The 20950-nt window shown below is 43.8% G+C and overlaps 1 protein-coding gene and 1 long non-coding RNA gene across 7 annotated transcripts in view; one reads left to right on the top strand and one right to left on the bottom strand.

Moving 5' to 3' along the window:
• The window catches only part of LOC138285368 (uncharacterized), an 83659-nt gene extending 74617 nt beyond the window's left edge, over positions 1 to 9042 (top strand). For 4 of the 6 annotated variants that reach the window (XR_011201577.1, XR_011201579.1, XR_011201580.1 and 1 more), the window contains 3 exons: positions 2589 to 2692; positions 2791 to 2834; positions 3011 to 9042. This is a non-coding gene — a long non-coding RNA (uncharacterized lncRNA). The remainder of the gene's footprint in view (positions 1 to 2588; positions 2693 to 2790; positions 2835 to 3010) is intronic. The other 2 variants (XR_011201578.1, XR_011201582.1) reach the window with 2 other exon arrangements.
• The window catches only part of TNFAIP6 (TNF alpha induced protein 6), a 258936-nt gene that overhangs the window by 126075 nt on the left and 111911 nt on the right, over positions 1 to 20950 (bottom strand). The gene's annotated exons all lie outside the window — the stretch shown is intronic.

The raw sequence follows: 20950 nt of genomic DNA on the forward strand, positions 1-20950 counted from the left end.
AGAGTATATGATGTTGATATGTTCTCTTCCACATTTAGGCCCTCATTATGAGTTTGGCGGGTGGCGGAGGCCGCTCGCCAAACTCATTTGCACGAAAACCGCCACGCTGGTCTTCCGCTTGCCGGCCCTATTAGGAGTTCCTCACCAGGCCGGTGGGTGGAAACAGCATTTCCGCCCGCTGGCCCAATGGGGAACAAGGCCTTAACATTGACAATTTTGAGCCAGCGGCAATGTGGCGGTGCGTTGGGTGCGACACACCCGTCGCGCTTTTACCTGCCAGTATTTCGGGCAGTGAAAAGCACGACGGGGATGTCCATGGGGGCCCCTGCACTGCCCATGGCATGGGCAGTGCAAAGGCATCAATGGGGCACCCCCTTTCCGCCAGCCTTTGCAATCCGGTACGGCGGCCATACAAAGGTTGGCGGAAGAGGGACTCGTAATCTCCAGGGCAGCGATGCTTGCAGCGCTGCACTGGCAGATTGCGACCGCCGAGACAGCCAGGCTGTCGACTGGCGGCAACCTGGTGGTGCTGTGAGGGAGAACCGTGGCAGCTCCCCCATGGTCATCGTATGGAGGTTGGACTGCTGTTTGTGTGGTGGTCCGACCTCCATCGCGAGTCTGGCGGTCCCAGGACCATAGTCTTCCATTGGAATCTAAAAAAGATTGCAGAAGAATTTGGCCTACTTTTAGGTTACAACCAAAAGTCAACTAAAACCCAAATTATTATGGCTGGGGGACCTCTGGCTTGATTCTACCACCTGCACTATACTTGATGCTCCCCCTTAAACTTAACAATCACTTTCATTCTAATTATTCTGCCTTACTTCAATCTAGTAAATCTTTAGTGGGACAATTAAAGCATCTGCCAACCTATTTGAGGGGTGCAAATAAACCCCTGATGAAATTAATATTCTTCCAAAATGTATTTTGTTTTTACACCTTATCTTCCCACTTGCTTCTTTTTCTAAAGAAAATCAACATTACTATATCATGTTTTATTTGGCAAGACAAAATACCATGAAGAGCTCTTAAATTACCGGTAACCAGGGATGGCTGGGATTACCTGATTGGAGACGGTATTATTGGACCAGCTTTGGTATGAGAATACAAGCCTTTTACTCACTGGCAACATCTTAAAGCTGTTGGTTGGCTTGTTTTTACACAATATTAAGAGAAGTCCAGCACTAGGCTTTGGCAATCAAAAAATCTTTAAAATAAACCAACTCTCTCTAATATAATAAGCATCTGTATTGAGATTTGTACATTTTTACAAGTCCGGGAACTTCATTCATTAACACCTACCTTTTAAATTGGCATAGTAAATTAAGAGAGTTATTTCAAGGTAGCACAATGAAATACTGTCAACAGCTAATGCAGTTAAAACAGCTAAAAAAAAGATTTAACTTACAGAACAATGATTTTTCCAGATACTTGTAGATCTCACATTCTTAATGGAAAAGGTTACTTTATTTCTCCCTTTATGTCAACAAACATTGTTAAACTTTTTATTTGGCTCAGGCACACCATTCATCTCCTAGTTATCCACTGAAAGCCTTAAACTTAAACAAGATGATAAATCACAACGATCAGAGAGATGGGCTCCATCTCTATCGGCTACATCTCTTTCCGAAAATTAAAGGGTCAGTCAAAATTTCTTGTTACTCAATAGGTTTTACAGATTTACTACTCTCACTGCAGTAAGGAGCCAGGTTTACAGCACTCTCAGATTTTTATATAACACCAGTGAAATTAGCGAACTGGTACAAACAAATCAAACTTTGTGATGTTATCAGGATCATGTGGATCTCATTCATATATTTGCTACCTGCTAGACTTTGTTTGAATTTTGAATCACCATTTTTTAAAATTGAACAAAAGTATCAATATACACACTCAAACGAAGAAGCACACCATACTACAAGTGGGTCAAACAGTTGATATCATTTATGCAATGTCAACAGCCCAGCTACATATTGCTAAGAAATGGAAAGGTTGTGTAACCCTGACCTGTCTGGAATGGTGGACCTAATTAAACACAACTTTTGAAAAAAGGGTGCCAGGTTGGTGTTACAAGAAGAACTATATAAATGTTTAACCACCAAAAGGGATTATGTATTTTGAACACTAGAATGTGAACCCAAACATTTTGCATATTGAACTATTGGATTTGTAATTTCTTTAAATTCTTTCTTTTGCAATAAACAAGGAAAAAAGTGATTATTTAAAAATACAACAGTGTGTTTTAACATTTTAAGTAAATCAAGGAAGCATAAATTAAAGATCCTTTGACTGCATGACTCTAAAAGGTTTTGGCTTTGGCCATAAAGTTATCAATGTAATTTCTTTATTGTATTCTCCACCTCAGACATCCATTTTTGCCCATTGCCCCATCTCACCAAGTTTTAAATTAAATAGAGGCATAAGACAAGGTTGTTTACTCTCTCATCTATGACTTATTCTAGCTTTAGGACCTTTTTTATCTAGGATAATACAAGATAAACTCATGTATGCTTTCTTTTGAACACAATAAAGAACATATTAAGTTGTCTTTTATGCAAATGCTATTCTTGTGTTTACTTCAAACCCAGATTTATCTGTGTAACCGTGCGGGTGTGGATGAATCACTCTAGACCGCGTTATAGTCTTGGAAGAAAGGAATTTTATTGATGAGTTTGGATGTGGTATGAATCAGGTGAGTATACTTCAGTCTTTGGTTTCTGGGTATAGGGTGGTGGGATGTTCTTGAGGTTTTGGTCTTCACTCTTCTCTTTCTGTCTCCCTTGTTCACAGGTCGTCCCCCGGGGAGCGCATGTGGAGAGAAGAGAATGAGAGCAGTAAGTGAATGTGATACTGGTATCTATTTTGTTTCCTTATGCTTTCTTAGTTGTCCCTGTCTCACTGTTCTTGCACAGTTACATTTCTCAAACTGGTTCAGGTTAGTATGTGCTTTCTTCCATCTGTTTCTTAGTGGTCTAACTCCTGTCCTTTCTGTCTTCTTATTCTCTTTCAGCGCTCAACCGTTCCTGTGCGCAGATCTTGGCGGGTCTATGTGGTGGCGGTGCTTCTATGGTGCCCGGTGATAAGTTATTTATCTCTCCCTGTTGGTTCTCTCCCTCGTCTTTGTCTGTTTCTTTGTTTTCTCACCCCCTCCCTCTCCCAGTGCGTATGCTTTTGTTTCCCGGTGTTGTCCTATCCCCTCCCCTCCTTCTGTGTTACCTTTTCCTTCCCCCCCTTTACTTTCACTCCGCTCTTCTTCTCTTACTCACTCATTCAGGAACGTGGTCCCACGCACCTGAATGGCCACGCTTCTCCTGAAGCGTGGCAGGATGCTGCACTCTGTCCTCCCGGTTGCCTGGAACAGGATCTCCCGAAACTAGCCTTCTGCCTTCTCCTCCGGTACTCGGAAGGTACCGCTGTCTCGGGATCTTGAGGGGGCTCCACTCCCCGTCCTCCTCGTTCGTTTCTCTCTCGCTGGGTGATTCCTCCTCTGACGGCTGGTTCACTGTCGTCTTCTGGCCTCCCGTTTTCTCCTCCCAACCTCTGAATGCCGTAAGTGCTGGCAGCGGCTCTTTTGATCTCCCAGTGTCCTGCCACTGCGGGTCATCCCGCCAATCACGGGCAGAGAGACCAGGAAGTCTCGGAGTAACAGGGGCAGTGTCAGCACAAGTGAGTCATGTGCGGGCAACCCGGTTCCAGCCCGTCACAATCTGTTTAAGCCTTTTTGCAATAAGTTAAAAGCTTCTCCTTAATCTCAGGATATAACTACATTTGGGCAAATGTGAGATCCTTCTGCTTAAAAAAGTTTGCTTGAATAAATCCACATTCCAAAACTTCCACTCTTTATAAATGTTGGAATAATATGAGATGGAATTACAATGGGGGAAATCTAAATGTTAACTGGTGAATTACTGTGTCAAAAAATAAAGACCTAAAAATCTTCTTGCTCAGAAAACACTACTTACTCTTTATTCTTTATCCACAAAAGACTTATCATAACGCCACGAGTTTTAATTAAAATAAGTCTCACTGCTCCTTAAAACTGTTGGTCTTGTATGACATTGGTACTGACCTAAACGATTTTCTATTTACATGTCATCAAACTCATACATATAAGAAAAAAAGTTTGGGATCAAATAAACATAATATTTTATTCAAATGTTCCCTTCACCTATACATGTGTATATTCTTAGGCAGTCTCCAGATGCCGGGAATGGCTGTTCCATCATTGTTACAACAATATATCTCATGCTAACAGTTGCCTTTCAACAAATCACAAAGAATTAGGCAAATTCCAGAAATATCTTTTATCAAGGGTGTTGGTAAAAACTATGGTATAACAAAAGACTTGACAGAGCATATGTATCTACTGTTTCTCTTGTCTTTAAATGAGAAGCCTTTGGATCTTCTGTAACAATTTATCTTAACACTACTGCTATGTTTCATAATTCATATCACCTATCAGTAGCTATACATAAACTGCCTTGAAAGTTGTTGCACTTATATTACAATTTTTAAACTGTCTGTTTGATGTTACAGAAATATTTATATCTTCACATTATTTTTACATTTTTCTATGTTCTCAGTTTTATGATAACAAATTATCACATATAATTTCTCTCTGTATTTATTAGGCTCATTGAACATGGAATTTAGTTACTTACTACTTCATACTTTTACGTTTAATTATCATATCCTTTCTTTGAAACCTACTTGTTTTACTCCATACTGTGCTTTCCTATTTCGATTGTTCTCCCTTCCTTCTTTCCTACTTCTAACCATAAGTTATCATTTTCAGGTTTTGATACCTGTTATTGATTTTGTTGTTTGGTCTGATTTCTATAATCGCAGCATTATGTAACATGTTTTCATCATATGAGATAATTTATATTTACAGCTAAATATGTTTTATTCCTTAAGAATGTTTTGCTCTTTCTGTAAGTTATGCATATAATTAATTCATCTTTATATCCTGAAATAATCAATATATGAAGCAATGGTTAGTTTAACCATAGAGGTAATGGAAATCCCATGTTGCAATTTACTATGTTCTATCTGAACAAATTCTAAACAGAATGTAATGCTATTCGTCACTTGCAAACAAAATAACCACTGAAGGTAAAATTAAAATAGCAGAAGTCGTACAACCAGCTTTGAAGAACAACAATCTAAAGTGGAAGTGTTAAAGGAGATGTTCTCAAAAGGAAGACATCTATGACAGAAAAAGGTTAAAAGTACAAAAATCCAGACACATAAAAACAAAACATGTAGTTTAATTATTATAATGCATAAGAACATCCATAGACTGAATTGTAAGATTGAAGAAGTAGGAAGAAACTGTTGGGTAAAGGATTGCGAAAAGCTCACATGTAGAAGAAATCATTTTGCACCTAGGACACAATTTGTTTATACTCACAGGTACACACACGAACAGAAGGGTGATAATAGCCCATTAATCAAGGAGGGAGGCAGGTGGAAAAAAGGATATCGAAGCTACGTACTGCAAGGGGATAGAAGGGACATTTGAGAGAGATGGACGGAAATATGGTTTAGTAGGCTTATTTGGCAACACACGGCAGTACCGTCCTTCTCTCCACTCACCACACTAGCCAAAACTTTCCAGAGTTGTGGGGGGCTCTGGGGCTTCTGTAGGCGTATCCAGCAGTCCTCGTACGTACCAGGTGTCGGGGCTTCTGTGTCGTTCATCTCACTCACTTTCTCTTCGTCCTGGAGGCAACATTGATGGTGAGCCTCCTCTCCCTCTCATTTGTGATCTTCTTTGGGTTGGGTTGAGGAGTGCCTGTCTCCGTCTGCTCCTCCAGCGTCAGGCTCTCTGCATGGCATTCTTCTCAACAAGCCTCCTGATTATGCACACCCTTCCTCCATCTCACTACTGCTTTGTACGGCTTGGGCTTCACCTTGCACGTCCTGTAAGTGTAAGTCCTTTGTTAGTGTCCAGGACTTTTTTTGTCTTACCTGCCTGTTTGGTAATGCTGCATCTGCTTTCAGCAATTTTCCCTCTTCCTTGCGCTGCACGGAGGACGAGGATGCAGACCAGACCCCCACGTAAGGATGGGTTACAGGAGCGGACTACTTCACAGGACCCATCTTAGATTACAGAGGTTTAAGGAAGCATTGGCAGATATACTGATGACTGTGTTGGCCAGTTGCTGGAAACAAGTATGAACTGTGGACTGCAGGATAGCCAGTGCTATCCCATTTCTTGTTGAAGTCACTTAGTCCCAAGCGCAGTTGGGTACTCCTGACAGTCACATCCAAACCCTGGATGGGCAATCCACACCAGTTTGGCTTCCTGTCCTCGCCTCAATTTTCTACTCCCAAAGGAGGTGGAGCCTTACAAGCTATTTTTGCACAGGAAGGTTCCCATTTCCCACCAAGACAGACTACAAGTCATCTGTCTCTACTTCCTTCTCAGACCTTCCTCTTTCTATCAGTAAGGTCCCTACGTTTCTTGTGATTTTTATGTTTTCTTCTTTTCCCCTACTCAGCCTATACCCTTCATTGTCATTTTCACCACCGTCATCTTATCTTTCATCTCTTAATGGCTCATCCTACTGTGTCCATTAGACTAGGTTTTCATTCCCCAACAAAACCTGCAACTGCTCCAAAATCCTTATTATGCTACCCCGCTTTCTACATTCTTTAATACTTATTTTTCTCTGCATGTTCCTAGATTGTGTCTGTTGAGGCTTTACAATGTGCCACATCTGTTAAATAATTTCCATACCTCACAAGAACACTTTGATTAGAAATAATAATCTGCATGTAGAATTTGATCCTTTGGCTTTTTCTTAGAGGAACTGAAGTAAGTCCAACCCCGTCTGGATGCCATACTGTCTCTCCATCTCTCCTGGTCGCAACATGGAATACAGAAGGAAGCCCAGTACACCTTCGTACTATGTAGCCCAAGAAAGAAACCACCTGATGTCTTTACTTAGAAGCACCATAATAAATTATTTAAATACACAATAAATGAAAATTGTCTGAGACCTTTTGACATGGCATGCAAAACTAGATCCTTGAGGCAGATGTAAAAAAATTGGTCTGTAGAGTCTATGACAGGAGTGAAGAATCCAGCTATTCACAAGGGTAGGCTAGACTTATGGTAAACAAGCAGTGTCCATTTCATTGAAGGAGACTCAGCCTGCAAGAAGTCATGATTGATTGGGTAGTTGGAGAAGGTTGGAATTGGCTGAGGGCCATCTGGGAATTAGGTACGTTAACTGAGACTAAGCAGAGTCCATCTCAATGGCAATTTCCAGGTCTGAGGCTGTGCTGGTAAAAGTTGACCTGTTGGCTAATTGCCATTTCCCCAGAGAGACATCCTGAAGGCTGGGGCACCTTGACCATGAATACAGTCTCTTCACTGCAAACCCATAGCGCATTTTGTTGATTCCTGAATGCATTTGGGACCTCGACTATTTACTGGACATTTATGTTTGTATGATCCTGGAAGTCCATGCCCACATCTTTTATTGCAGCTTCCCAGTCTTGCATGTGCTTTATCTGCTACCTTTTCATGCTCATATCATGTTTTAACTTTAGACACTGCTCCCTTCCTCTCCAGAAAAAGTGAAAATAATCTAGAAACCTGGAGTGGGAATTGAACAAAGGAGGCTTGCTATTGAACTGTTAATTGGTAGGGGACCCTGAAAATTTAAAAAATCACATATTCCCTCCTTTACAAACTTAGGATGACCATCCACAAAAACAGGGTAAGGATACTAAAAGTCATGGTCAGCAAAAGACTGTTAGGATGTAACCTACTGCATGTTGATTACAGAATGCAGATGCCATAAAGAAGGAAAGTTAATCATACAGTTCCAAGAGTGATGAAGTCTTCAGTTACTAAGTGCTTATAGAACATAGGCATTAGCCTAGTGGGCCAGGAATGAAATGGTTGAAAGCAGTATATAAACAGACACAGTCACAAATGTCATGCCCTGGAACAAGATTGTGATGGGCCATGGTGATCACAGTGTTGTCAGTATATTGTATGTTTTGACATAATATAGTAATCAAAAATATAATGTTGTTTTAATGTAATAGTTTAGCTGCCTCCTTATGGCACCTGCTACAGGTACTGTGAAACTTTTCCTACCCTATATTTCTAGAGAACTCCATGGAAAGTGATGATCTGAACAGAAGTTATAAGTCATAGGCATAAATATTGAATAGTATGCAGAGATTGAATCTGTTTTGTCAATAGAAGAAGTTGGGTATTTTAAAAGGTTGGGGAAAGGCACAACTGTTTGGGCCCCCACACTGTTGGGTTTGCATTCAGAGCAAATATGAGCCAGTGTTGCCAACAGTGCTCTGTGAACAAGAATGAAGGAATTCATTTACAAATAGGCTGTTGGGCAGAATTATTCTGGAGGCGAGTAAGAATGCTATGTCTTACAAAGATGGCTAAAGAAAGTGAGGCAACACTGCCGGCATCATCTTCTCACCTAAGTTTATCCTAGGTAGTCACATCACTAACTATTAATGGCCTAAAGCCAATTCTGTGAGCACAAGCACTTTGCCTCCCAGTCACCCCCCGAGTAGAGGATAGGTACTGACAAAGGGCTGCCCTTCTTCCAAGATGTGGATGGGGGAGGTAGTTGTTCTTAAATCAATTGTTTATATTTAATTGTTTGGGGATATGTGCCTTTTTATTAATAAAGTGATTGTTGCGCCTATGTTTTAAATTGCGATTATGGAGCTCTTATGAATTTTTAATCTTTTTTGAGATGTACTTTTTATATTATTGTAAGGCTTGTTGCTGATACAATTTAATAAAATTGATTGAATCTGAGGGGTGTCCAACATTTTCTGTTAAATGATGCAGCTGTGCTAATATCGCTTAGACAGGATGTCAGTTCGATGGGTATATGGCAAGTTAAAGATAGTGTTGAACCTGGCTGTGTAAATGGTCCAGTTGTATTTTTTATTGGAGCCTTCTCAAAGATGAAGATAAATGATATTGCTGCTGGCAGCCAATCTTGCCTAAGAAAGATGCTTGTTTTGATAATAAAGCTTAGTAACTAAAGGTCTTGTAATGTGATGTATGTTTCATGCATTATCATGTAAGAGTACAGTTCCATGTTATGCTTTAAGCAATGACTTGTGCGCATACGGAACGGTGGGTGAAGAATCCAGCGGCAACTGGCAGTTGCTGTGGGGACCTAACATGACCTGCTGTGTCATGTCGTGGGCGATGCATTTGAATAATTAAAGCCTCTTTTCCACTTGCCCGATGTTATGATGCACAATTCACTACATCTGTCAACAGGAATTTCCACTTTCGCCCACCGGCGTATCATTCTTCTTCATTTTGGCTAGTATGTTGCAGCTCTGACATTGTTGTTGGTGAATGACTGAAACCTGCACCAAAACTGGACATTGCCTGCTTAAGGTGGATTCTAATTTTAAAGTACTTTCTGATATTTTGAACAGTGTTCTTGTGTACCTCTTTTTGAGTTGTAACTAAGCTGCTTTATGCCACGTCACACGTCAGCTGATCTGGGTGCACTCCAACTCTGCCCTGCATGTAACACCATGCTTTAGCTGTTCCAAGCACGCTGATGACGCCATTTTAAATCGGGGATATGAGTGCTAGGCCGCGTTTACTAGTGCCGTAATTTTCACTCGTTTTGTAGAAGTCAGCAGCAAAGAACGACGATGTGATACTGCAATTAAACTAGCAGCTACATACTGGTACATTTCAAGTTTATAGTTAATTGTGCACAGTATTTTGTACTTATAAATCCAGACCCGGAGGTTTGGGTTGGTTTGGCTACTCCTTACTCATTTACTACTCTAAATTCTTGTGATTGAGTTTAATTCTCTTTCCTCAGTTCTGTATTGTCATTGTCACTCCTCATCAAATCACAAAAACACTGTCATTTTTTGCTTGTCCTGGTCAACTGATGTAGGAAGAATAGGAACACATCATATACATCACATACATACAAACATAAGTTCCCAAACCCCAATACAAGCATTTTAGGCTAGGGATAGTTGTAAACCAATGTAAGTAGTGAAAGGCTTAATAGATGACATGTTAAAAAAAAAAAAAGACAGACTGTGGGTTCAATAGAAAAGGCAGGTCATATTTAGGACAAACAAACACTTATTATTTAGGGAACTTATACACATGCTGCATTGTTAAGCAAGCTGTGGTGAAACACATAAGAGGCCCAAGCCACATTAGAATGAGAGTTTTTCTTTAAAGCTGCACCAACTGTCGCTTTCAAAATATTCACTTAGCATGAACAGGGTGGAACAAAAGGGTGTATCCTGCCTTAGCGCAAGGTTCCTAAAAACCACAAGTCACTCATATCTTGGTGAGGGGAACTGTGTAAGGGTCAGATAAGCATTTGCACAAGGCAGGGCTACTGTGAGCATCATGTAACATATAATCACTTGTTGTGCAGAAAGATAGAGATGCTGAATGACGTCAATGTTACTTACCCACACATGAGGCGACCAATAATCGTGCATGTGCTCTTTTCAAGAGGTACCTCTCCCCTATTATCTGTACTGCTTGTTCTTGCTTACGTCAATACTGAACTTGTGACCATAGTTTTTTGTGGTTTTTACAGTATAAATACCACTGTTTGTGAACTAGAACTTTGAACTTCAGTCATGGCCTCTATGTTGAGACTGCCTGTTGTTCCCAGCTGAAAATCGATTAAACCTATATTACTTTGTCAAATTGATCTGTCTTATTTTATTAACACATTTCCTTCTAACATATTGGCCAGCTAAGCCAGGAGCTCTACTTTGATCTCACCAACTGCTGAACTGAGGGTCCTGCCTGTCTCCACGAGGTGATTTGCGCACTTCTTAAAGAGGTAAGGGAGATACCAACATTTAAGTAAAAATCTCTGATTTCGTGGGGACGGATGGGCCTCAGGTGTTTGGCATTAAGGTGGACAAAGTACGAGATCTGTTCCTTTTATTTTATAAAGACATTTACAATTTTGACACTGTCATAAATATAATTTTTGTGTTTGCGTGCAACATTGTGTATGAATTGATACAATATTAAGGGATCCCGGTGATAAGTCTGGAAGATACAGGGAACTTGACTAAGTAGTCAGAAGTGGTCAAGATTAGTGTTGGACTTGAGGCTGAGCAATCAGTGTATGTTCTAAAGAACACTCAAGTCAACCTAACCCAGACCTTAAGTCCGGAAGTCACAATTTGTAGTTGAAAATTGTGAAAAGTTGTCCCCTCTATGAATCCGGAGGGAAGTGACCAGTAGTATTTTGTTTGCCCTAGTATGAAATTAAGAATTACTGTGCATGTACATGCATGTATAGATAGAAATATGGCCACATAATAATGTCAATATATAAGTTTATGTTATTTAGTGTATAATTTACGAATAAGTATCAGTCCTCCTATTCTTATGAAGGTTAAGTTATAACAGTATACTCAAAAGTAAAGTAATTGACTGAATTGAGCAAATTCCCCAAAAAAGTCAACTCATTAATTCCACATCCCTGAATTAATTATTCATTTTCATAACGGTCAGGCTGTCGCCCTCTGCAACAGAACTGACCTTAGTAGACCAGCAATATCAATACCATAGAATCATTTTTTTAAGTCAGAAGTTTATGAATGCTTAGGTATTTATAGTATATCACCTCTAGGCCTTAAAACAACCTACATTGACATAAGAGAAATGCCCGCTAGACAATTATAAATAATTATTCAAAGAACTAATATAAGGACTAATATAAGTTAAATGTAGTGTAGTAGCCTAATGAACCCCATAACAAATACTGACACTACTAACTATTATCTTCATTATGAAACTATAGAGCCTCAAGATTGGAGGCAAGATGAATTATCAAACAGTATAGACTGGGACATATACACATATCTTGAGGGTATACAAATAGAAGAAGAATTATCAGCTAATATACATACAAATATATTTAACTACCTTTCAGATAGATGTGAACAGGACCTTCGCATAATTAGAATAAAAGAGTTTGTTTTGAAATCTACAAAACCTGTTGCAGTTGTCTTTCCAAGAGTGAGGCACCCCTTTGAAGGCCTCTAAAATATTCTGTTTAATTCTTCATGTGTGACACTGGTGCCACTTTGTGGCCAGAAAGTGAATATATTGAAGTGACTGCAATTTTTCAGTGTAACCATGGGCAACAGTCACGTGAATTCCCTGCAATAACAACAGATTCATATTGAGCATTAGACTGCCTACTGTATGCATTTATTAGGGACCTCCCAGTGTGGAATTTAGGATACGAGTAACTTATAAACATGTATATATCTCACAATAACATTATTGTTTGTAGTGTCAGGCAAACAAACCACTTAGGCCACACATAAATGCACCTACCTAATTTATTTATAAATGAACAAAGTCTTTCAGAGTTTAGGGATATATACATATGATGTTCACCTTCACAGCCTAATGACAGTTTATGTGAAGTCTGGGAATACCCCAGGAAGTAAATAGAAGTCCATTTAGTGTGTAAACCATATAGTACAAAGGATTAAGTTCACTAAACAGACATGGGGTCTCCTTTAGAACACATGGTTAAAGTGTTCTCAGGAGACAAAGACAGGATAGGGAAATACTGTAAGGAATGGCACAAAGCAACATTAAAACTTGCACATGCGTGGCCCAAAGAGGGCACATTTGATAATACAACAATAGAACACATGGCCACCTTCCTACAGAGTAAAGTCAAGGGAAATAAACTAGAGAAAAGGAAGATCACACTAGACCTATGGAGGGTCTTTTGTGAAACACAATGAATGAGTCACAGACAAAGCCTCAGACCCTCCCTTTGGCGCCTTCACCTCCCTATCAAGACATGCAATTAAGGTTAGGCAGTGCAAAGGTACAGGGCATGTAAATGATGCAACCCGGTGCCCCACACTCACTACCCACCTCTTCACATCCCCCTGCTGTGGGATATACAGACCCCGAGTATAGCCCACCATTAGAATTTTTTTCTAAACATAGAGAATTTGTCCACCCATCTCCATGTCCTCAAATGGCCAGTACACCACGGAAAATGTTAGGTGGGGACAGTATTAAATACAAAGGGACAGTAGATGCCACATTTACACTTCATTTGGAAGACGAGATGTCCCCCACTAGGTAAAATGAAGGTATACCTAATGAGGGGTCAAGAGAGGCACAGAAAATGGATGGGGCTAGAAAAAAGAAAGGTGTTTTGCAAAAACCAAGGCCCATATTTATACTTTTTTAGCGCCACATTTGCGTCGTTTTTTGACGCAAAATCGGCGCAAACGTACAAAATACAATTGTACTTTGTAAGTTTGCGCTGCTTTTGCGTCAAAAAACGACGCAAATGCAGCGCTAAAAAAAGTATAAATATGTGCCCAAGTACCAACATTAAAAATGAGACAAGAAAGTTACCTTACACACCAGAGAGTCCTCCCACAGAGTGCTGGAGGTTCATACACCCAGGAGCAGAGGAGAATAGTGTAGGCAAGGGGGTCACAGTGCGGGAAGATGGACGGGTAGACCAAAGAGCACCTTGGGAAAAGGAGGGAGGGCCCTTGAGACAGTCAAGGGCCCTCACTGGGCTACAAATGATTGAACAAGAAGGACTAGAGGACACAGTCTTCACACATAGCAGCTTATGTGAAGAAGATCTGGATTTAGAAAAATCCTACAAAGGATCAGAGGGGGCATTAGATGACATCACTGAACAAGTTAAAAGAATGTCCCTTCTTGAGGACCATAACACGGAACAGTCACAGTATCATCAAAAACCAAAGGGAAGGCTAAAAAATCGGGAGATTCGGAAAAATAAACCTGGTCCTGTGTATAGTACTCCCATTTAAATCACAATGCAAAGAATACACAGTTCCACTGGGAAGAAAAGACAAGATCCCTGTAGAAAACTAGGAGCAAGAAACAAGGAGAGGTCCCTGGTAGTCTGAATGTAATGGAACAAGAGCCCTCACTCACCAATAGGTGACATGCTTCATCATCGGGCTATGCTCCTCGTCAGGCCGGCACTGCAATGCCTGAAGGGCCCCACATCCCTATGTGCAGAAAAGTCTAAGAGTGTGGCAGAAATATGCTTGTGAGTATGACTCTGGTCACCCTACTGGGAATAGGACTACAGTCCTGTCACAACTGCCCTTGATATCCAAGGGCCCAGGGGCGCCTCAGTATATACCATGGCCTCAGATGGACAAAGAAAATCTTTAAAAAACAGTTGCCACAAATTGCTGAGGGTGCTGGGCAATGGATAGTAGCTCTGGAAAAACATACCACAGGGATTACTCTTGCAAAAGGGGACATTAAGAGTTTATTAAGTTCCCTTATAGGAAATGAGACAGACCTACTGTTCACAAAGGCAGGAGTAAAGGATGTTACATTGACCAACCCAAAATGTGATGGGGCCCCCATTAATAGAGTAAGGGGAATTGTTTGGAAACAACTGAGGAAAATGTATCCAGACAGGCCAGACATTGGGTCCCTTATGGCACAAGCAATGCAGCCAAATGAGGACCCAGCCCAATTCCTTAGCAGAATGAAGGAAAAATGGACACAGGAAGTGGGGGAGAGTTGGGATGTAACTGGACAGAATGCAATACTATTTTACAATATAGTGAAAAAGAGTCTGCCAGCTGAAGTGCAGGATAAATTAGATAATATAGTGGCCTTAGAGGCCAATCCATGGATAGAGATACAAGCACACATAATACATTTTTGTAAGAAGAGACAAGAAAAGGAAAAGAGCGAGAAAGATAAAATAGAGAAAGCAGCAGCTAAATTGGTCCAGCAGAAACTGGCTAAGAAAACAGAGGAAGGAATTGCCACTGCCCCCACCCAGTGAGCTGCAGTGTACCTGGGAGTGCCCCCTTAAGGCACCTAATGCAACCTTACCAGTATGCCCAGAGAAGCAATAACAGGAATAATGGAAGAGGAGGGCGAGGAAGGTTTGGGGGAAATAGAGTAAACACGTTCTAGAGTGGACAGACAGCCCACTATTGCAAGATGACAGGACATTTCATTAAAGACTGTAGGATTAAAAAGGAAGATGAACTTAGCAACCAGACAAGGGAAAATTATGGCCAACAAATGGCACCACCTAGTGGCATTGTAGCACAACCTGCCACAAGTCCCCAAGTGATATATCTCCCACAGCCCCAAATATAACTGCAGCCTCAACCACAGATACAGCCTCAGCAGTTACAGCAATCAGTGCCCCAAATACAGTATGGGCCACAGCAGACAGTGCAGCCCACCTTGCAGCACCAGAACTTACAAGGAGGGGTAACTATCAGGGAAGAAAACCCATTCCAGCAAAACTACATGAGAGGATATGCCCAATGAAGGTGCCCAAGGAGAAGTCTCATATGTCAAGTCTTATCGGTAACCCACAGGCCTGACGAGGAACCCACTGTGATGGTATTCATAAATGACAAGGAGTACACCTTTCTCATCAACACTGGGGCCGCTAGGTCCTGTATCTGTGAGAGGGGACTGCCATTGTCAAATTTATCAATGGACACACAGGGGTTCTCCGGGGCTGTAATGAGGATTCTATTCACTAAATCTGTGGAGATGGAAATAGGGTGGAGGTATGTTGGTGGATGTTTCTTATTCTCCCCAAATGCACCAGCAAATTTGCTAGGACGTGATATCATGGCAAAATTAAACATGACTATTCACTTTGAAGAGAATGGGACTATTATCTGTTCAACACCTGGAGTATCTAGTACACGCATCATGACAATGGTTACACACCCCCAGATGGTAACCAAGTTAGAGCCAGACCCGTAGACATTTTAGCCTTCACTAGAGCAGTGTACACCATCATATCAATCAATCAATCAATCAAAGAGACTTATAGAGCGCGCTACTCACCCGTGAGGGTCTCAAGGCGCCGGGGGGGGGGGAGAGGTAGGGGGATGGGAGATCACTGTTCGAAAAGCCAGGTCTTAAGGCTCTTCCTGAAGAGTAGGAGGTCCTGGGTCTTGCAGAGGTGGGTGGGGAGGGAGTTCCAGGCCCTGGGGGCTAGGTAGGAGAAGGATCTGCCTCCGGTGGTGGTGTGTTTGATGCAAGGGACAGTGGTGAGAGAGAGGTCGGCGGAGCGGAGGTGGCGTGTGGGAGTGTGGAAGGTCACTCTTTCGTTAAGGTAGGCAGGGCCGGTGTTGTGGAGCGATTTGTGTGCGAGGATGAGGATCTTAAAGGTGATCCTTTTGTCTATGGGGAGCCAGTGGAGGGATCTGAGGTGTGGTGAGATGTGTTCATGTCAGGGGAGGTCGCAAATGGCCCGAATCGCTATTTGCGACTGCGCAAAATCGGAAATGGGATGCAAAAACCCCATTTCCGACTCGCAAAATTTGCGACCCCATTTTGCAACCCGCAAATAGGAAGTCGCAATTTGCGAGTCGCAAACCATATGCAATTGCAACTCGCAAACTGCGACTAGTGGCAAAAAGCCCAGTTTGCATGTCCCATTTACCAATAACTCAGAGCAGGTTGTAATCATTACCAAAGTATAAAAGGAGACCCAGAAGGCATCTGGGTTACTCAAGATGGCGGAGATATACCTGATAGCAGTGAGGAGGAGAGTCCACGCAGCCCAGCAGAGGAGGAGCCAGAGAGAGGAGAAGATTTACAGAACAAGGCAGACTCTTTTTCAGCAAACTGAGGAAGAGATCTACGACAAATACCAACTTAGCAGCGCAGCTATACTTGAATTAATTGAATTACTCAAACCACAGGTAGAACGCCAGACTCTGCGCGGCTGCGCCATCCCTACGCATGTGCAAGTTCTATGCTCACTGCACCTCTTGCCCTCGGGGAGCTATCAGGGGGTCATTGCTGTGGCAGGTGGGGTATCTCAAAGTGCACTATCAAGGTTCCTCAGGGCATTCCTAGATGCAATACTCACACACATGTCTCACTTCATATACCTACCCAGGAATGAGGCAGAAATTAATAGCACCAAGCTGGACTTTTACCGGATTGCCAACTTTCCCCATGTCATTGGGTGTGTAGATGGGACACGTATTCAAATATGCCCCCCTGCAAACCTGGAATATCTTTTCCGCAACAGAAAGTGTACCCACTCACTCAATATTCAGGTTGTTTGTGACGCCCATTATGTCATCACTGACATTGTCGCAAAATTTCCAGGCAGTACCCATGACTCCTAAATCTTTAGGCACAGTGGGATACACCAACGCCTGGAACGTGGGGAGTTTGGAGACGGATACCTCCTAGGTAGAGCTGCATACACCTCGTAGACATACACACAGATCAATGTGCTCACCAACCAGGACTTTCTAACAGTGTACTGTTTGTGCCCAACAGGTGACAGTGCATATGCACTACGGCCATGGATACTGACTCCGTTCTTAACACCCAGCAATGAATGCGAGAGGCGATACAACAGTGCACATAAGAGGACCAGGAACCTGATTGAACGCACCTTCGGATTGCTGAAAGCACGGTTCAGATGCCTCCACCGCAGTGGAGGTGCCCTCCAGTATACCCCCATTACAGCATTCAAAATTGTTGTCGCATGCGCCATCCTGCACAATATTGTCACCCGACGTGGGCTACCTCTCACCCCTGCAGACCCAGATTCTGAGGATGAAGAGCAGGAGCAACCACATCGCCATCATGGGGATCGGAGCATCGCAAATCAAGGCAGACTGAGACGGCAAAACATCGCAACCCAATACTTTGGAAGGTACGTGTCAACTTCAACCATACTCACCTATTGACCAAAAACTCCATTTGTTAAGTGGAACAAAAAAACTATTTAATATGTGCAGAAATTGAACTATTTACATTGACAAACTGTTCAGGGACTCCAAAAAGCCAACCATGCATGGGGCACATTGCTGTCATGTGCCCCAACATCAGGGACAGGGTTTAGTCTATGACCTACGGCGGCCTCTGCCAGCCTGGCTGGTCCCAGGTTGTTCTGCAGTGCTCTGCCTGGTGCTCCCACTCCGGAGCACCCTGGTGTCACCAGCAGAGACACTGCTCACAGTGGAGCCCTCTTCGCTGTCCTGTGGGGTGTCCCCTGTACCCCTGGACACATGCCGTGCCTCCATTAGATCGATCACATGGGTGATCCGGCCCAGGCCTCTTGCCACATCCCCTGCAAAGTGGCCCATTTCCACTTGGAGGCCGACTGTCCTTCTTGACAGCCCAGTGGTGTTGACTGCCAGTCTGCAAATTGATGAGGCCATCCTGTCCAGCCTCTGGAGCAGCTGGCGGTCCCTGTGCCGCCCACCCTCACTCTGTGGCAGTAGTCCAGCCACCAGTTCCCGCATGGACAGGGCTAGGTCACCAGTGTTGTTTCCTATGACGTCCAATTGTGCATGGAGCTGCTGCATGCTGGTCTCATTGCTCCTTACAAAGCGGTGCAGAACCCCACTAATTCTCCCTAACATTTGGTTCTGCAGGCGCTGACCAGGTAGCAGTTGTGCCTCGGTCATGGTGGTGGACGGACGCCCGGACTCAGCCTGCAGCCCTGCTCTCCTCAACCTGCGTCGCCTGCGCAGCGGTGGATGCCCTGTGAGCTGTACCGTGGCACTCCTGGCTGTTGCTGGCGCAGCCTCCGGAACCACTGTTGCAGCAGTTGTAGTAATCAAGCGGATGGTGTTGGTGGTGCAGGTGGGAGTGGTGGCAGCTCCTGTGCTTTCCTCATGGGGCTTGCTGACTGTTGGCACCTGGCTGCTGTGGCTGGTGGTGGTGTCTTGTGGGAGACCTGTGGGACATGGGGAACAGACTGTCAGTGTCTACTATCTGTTGCACACTTCCTAATAAACATTTGCCTATTGACTGCCTACTTGACTACATTGCCCATAATGCATCATTCTGGTATTTGCTACCCTGAAATGGAGCTATCTTGGTTGTGCATGCCCCTGTGTACATGGTGGGTGGGGGTATGGCATTGATGGGGGTACAGGCATATCACATGGTACTCACCGGTTGATGTTTTGGGCTCAGAGGTGTCCAGATCTCCGAATCCTGTAACTGCCTCCTGCTCCAGGGTCTCCTCCACCCTTTCCTCCAGGGGTGTGGGTGGTGGTACGGATGATGGTCCCCCTCCTGTGCCTCTCATCTCCCGGAGCCTTTCTGCCACCCTCTCCTTGGTCCGGGAGCGGAGGTCATACCACCTCTTCTTGATCTCATCCACACTCCTGTGGCTGACCCCCAGGGAGTTCACCTTTTCTTGAATATCCAGCCAGAGTTGTTTTTTTGTTGAGTCTGGCACATTGATGGCTGCCTTCCCAAAAAGATCATCATAGTGCTGCCAGCATTCCTCTGTCAGCACCTCCAGCTCCTTCTCAGAAAATTTTAATTTCCTCTTTCTGGGTGTTTCTGCCATTGTAGCTGCTGTTCCTCTTGTTGGCTGTTCAGCAGTTTAAAATGGGTGTGGTCCTCCCTCCTCCCAGGTGTATTAGTAAACTTCCTGGCTGTGATGTCATCATCATGTACCAGGAAGTGTTTCCAGAGTGTTCTGGAGTGGTTTCTGGAGTGTTCTGCAGCACCTGCAATCAATTTACATGGTACTCGCAATTTGCAACACCCACTCGCAAATTGCGTGTCCGTTTTTTGCGCGGTCGCAAACAGCGACCTCACAGACAGCGGACTCGCTATCTGCGTTGCGACTCCGGGTGCGAGTCGCAATTTGTCCACGGAAATTGTACCTGCATTCCTATTAGCGACATGCAATTTGCGAGTCGCCAATTTTTTTGTACCTACATCTGGCCCTTAGTGTGGTGCTGGCGTAGAGGGCGTTGCTGTAGTCAAGCCTGCTGCTGATGAGTGCATGAGTGACTGTCGTTCTGGTCTCTGTGGGGATCCACTTGAATGTTTTTTTCAGTATGCGGAGTGTGTTGAAACATGAGGAGGTGAGGGCGTTGATTTGTTGGGTCATCGAGAGGGAGGAGTCCAGGATGATGCAGAGGTTGCATGCGTGGTTTGCGGGGGTGGGTGCGGGGCCTAGCGTGGTGGGCCACCACGAGGGGTCCCAAGTGTTTTTGTGTGGGCCAAAGAGGATTATTTCAGTTTTGTTGGAGTTGAGTTTAAGGTGGTTGGCTGTCATCCAGGCGGCGGTGTCGAGGAGTGCAGTGTGTAGGTTGGATTTGGCGGTGTTTGGGTCACGGGTAAGGGAGAAGATTAATTGAGTGTCATCAGCGTATGAGAGGATGGTGATGCCGTGGGGTTTGATGATGTTGGCTAATGGGGTCATGTAGATGTTAAAGAGTGTGGGGCTGAGGGAGGAGCCTTGGGGGACTCCGCAGGTGATTTTGGTGGCGGAGGATTGGAAGGGGGGGAGACGGACTTTTTGGGTTCTGTCGGTGAGGAAGGAGGTGAGCCAGTCCAGGGCTTTGTGTCTTATACCGGCGTCGTGAAGGCATGTGCTGAGTGTGTGGTGGCAGACAGTGTCAAAGGCTGCGGAGAGGTCCAGGAGTATGAGTGCTACGGTCTCGCCCATGTCGACTCTGGATCTGATTTTGTCGGTGCATGCTATGAGAGCGGTTTCTGTGCTGTGGTTCTTGCGGAACCCAATTTGGGAGGGGTCGAGTGTGTGGTTTATCTTGAGGAAGTGGGATAGGCGGGAGTTGACTATTTTTTCCGTGACTTTGGCTGGGAATGGGAGGAGGGAGATGGGGCGGTAGTTGGAGAGGTCGTCTGGGTCGGCTTTGGGTTTTTTTAGGAGCGCAGTGACTTCCGCGTGTTTCCAGAGGTCTGGGAAGGTGGCGGTTTCGAATGAGCTGTTGATTGTGGCTCGGAGTATGGGGGCGATGGCGGGGCTGGCTCTGTTGTATATTCGGTGGGGGCATGGGTCGGAGGGGGAGCCAGAGTGAATGGATTTCATAGTGATTTCAGTTTCTTCGTCAGTGGTGGGGGCCCAGGTGGTGAGTAAGTTGGGGTGTGTGTGTGGTG

The sequence above is a fragment of the Pleurodeles waltl genome, chromosome 3_1, assembly GCF_031143425.1.
Source record: "Pleurodeles waltl isolate 20211129_DDA chromosome 3_1, aPleWal1.hap1.20221129, whole genome shotgun sequence".
Taxonomy (NCBI): Eukaryota; Metazoa; Chordata; class Amphibia; order Caudata; family Salamandridae; genus Pleurodeles; species Pleurodeles waltl.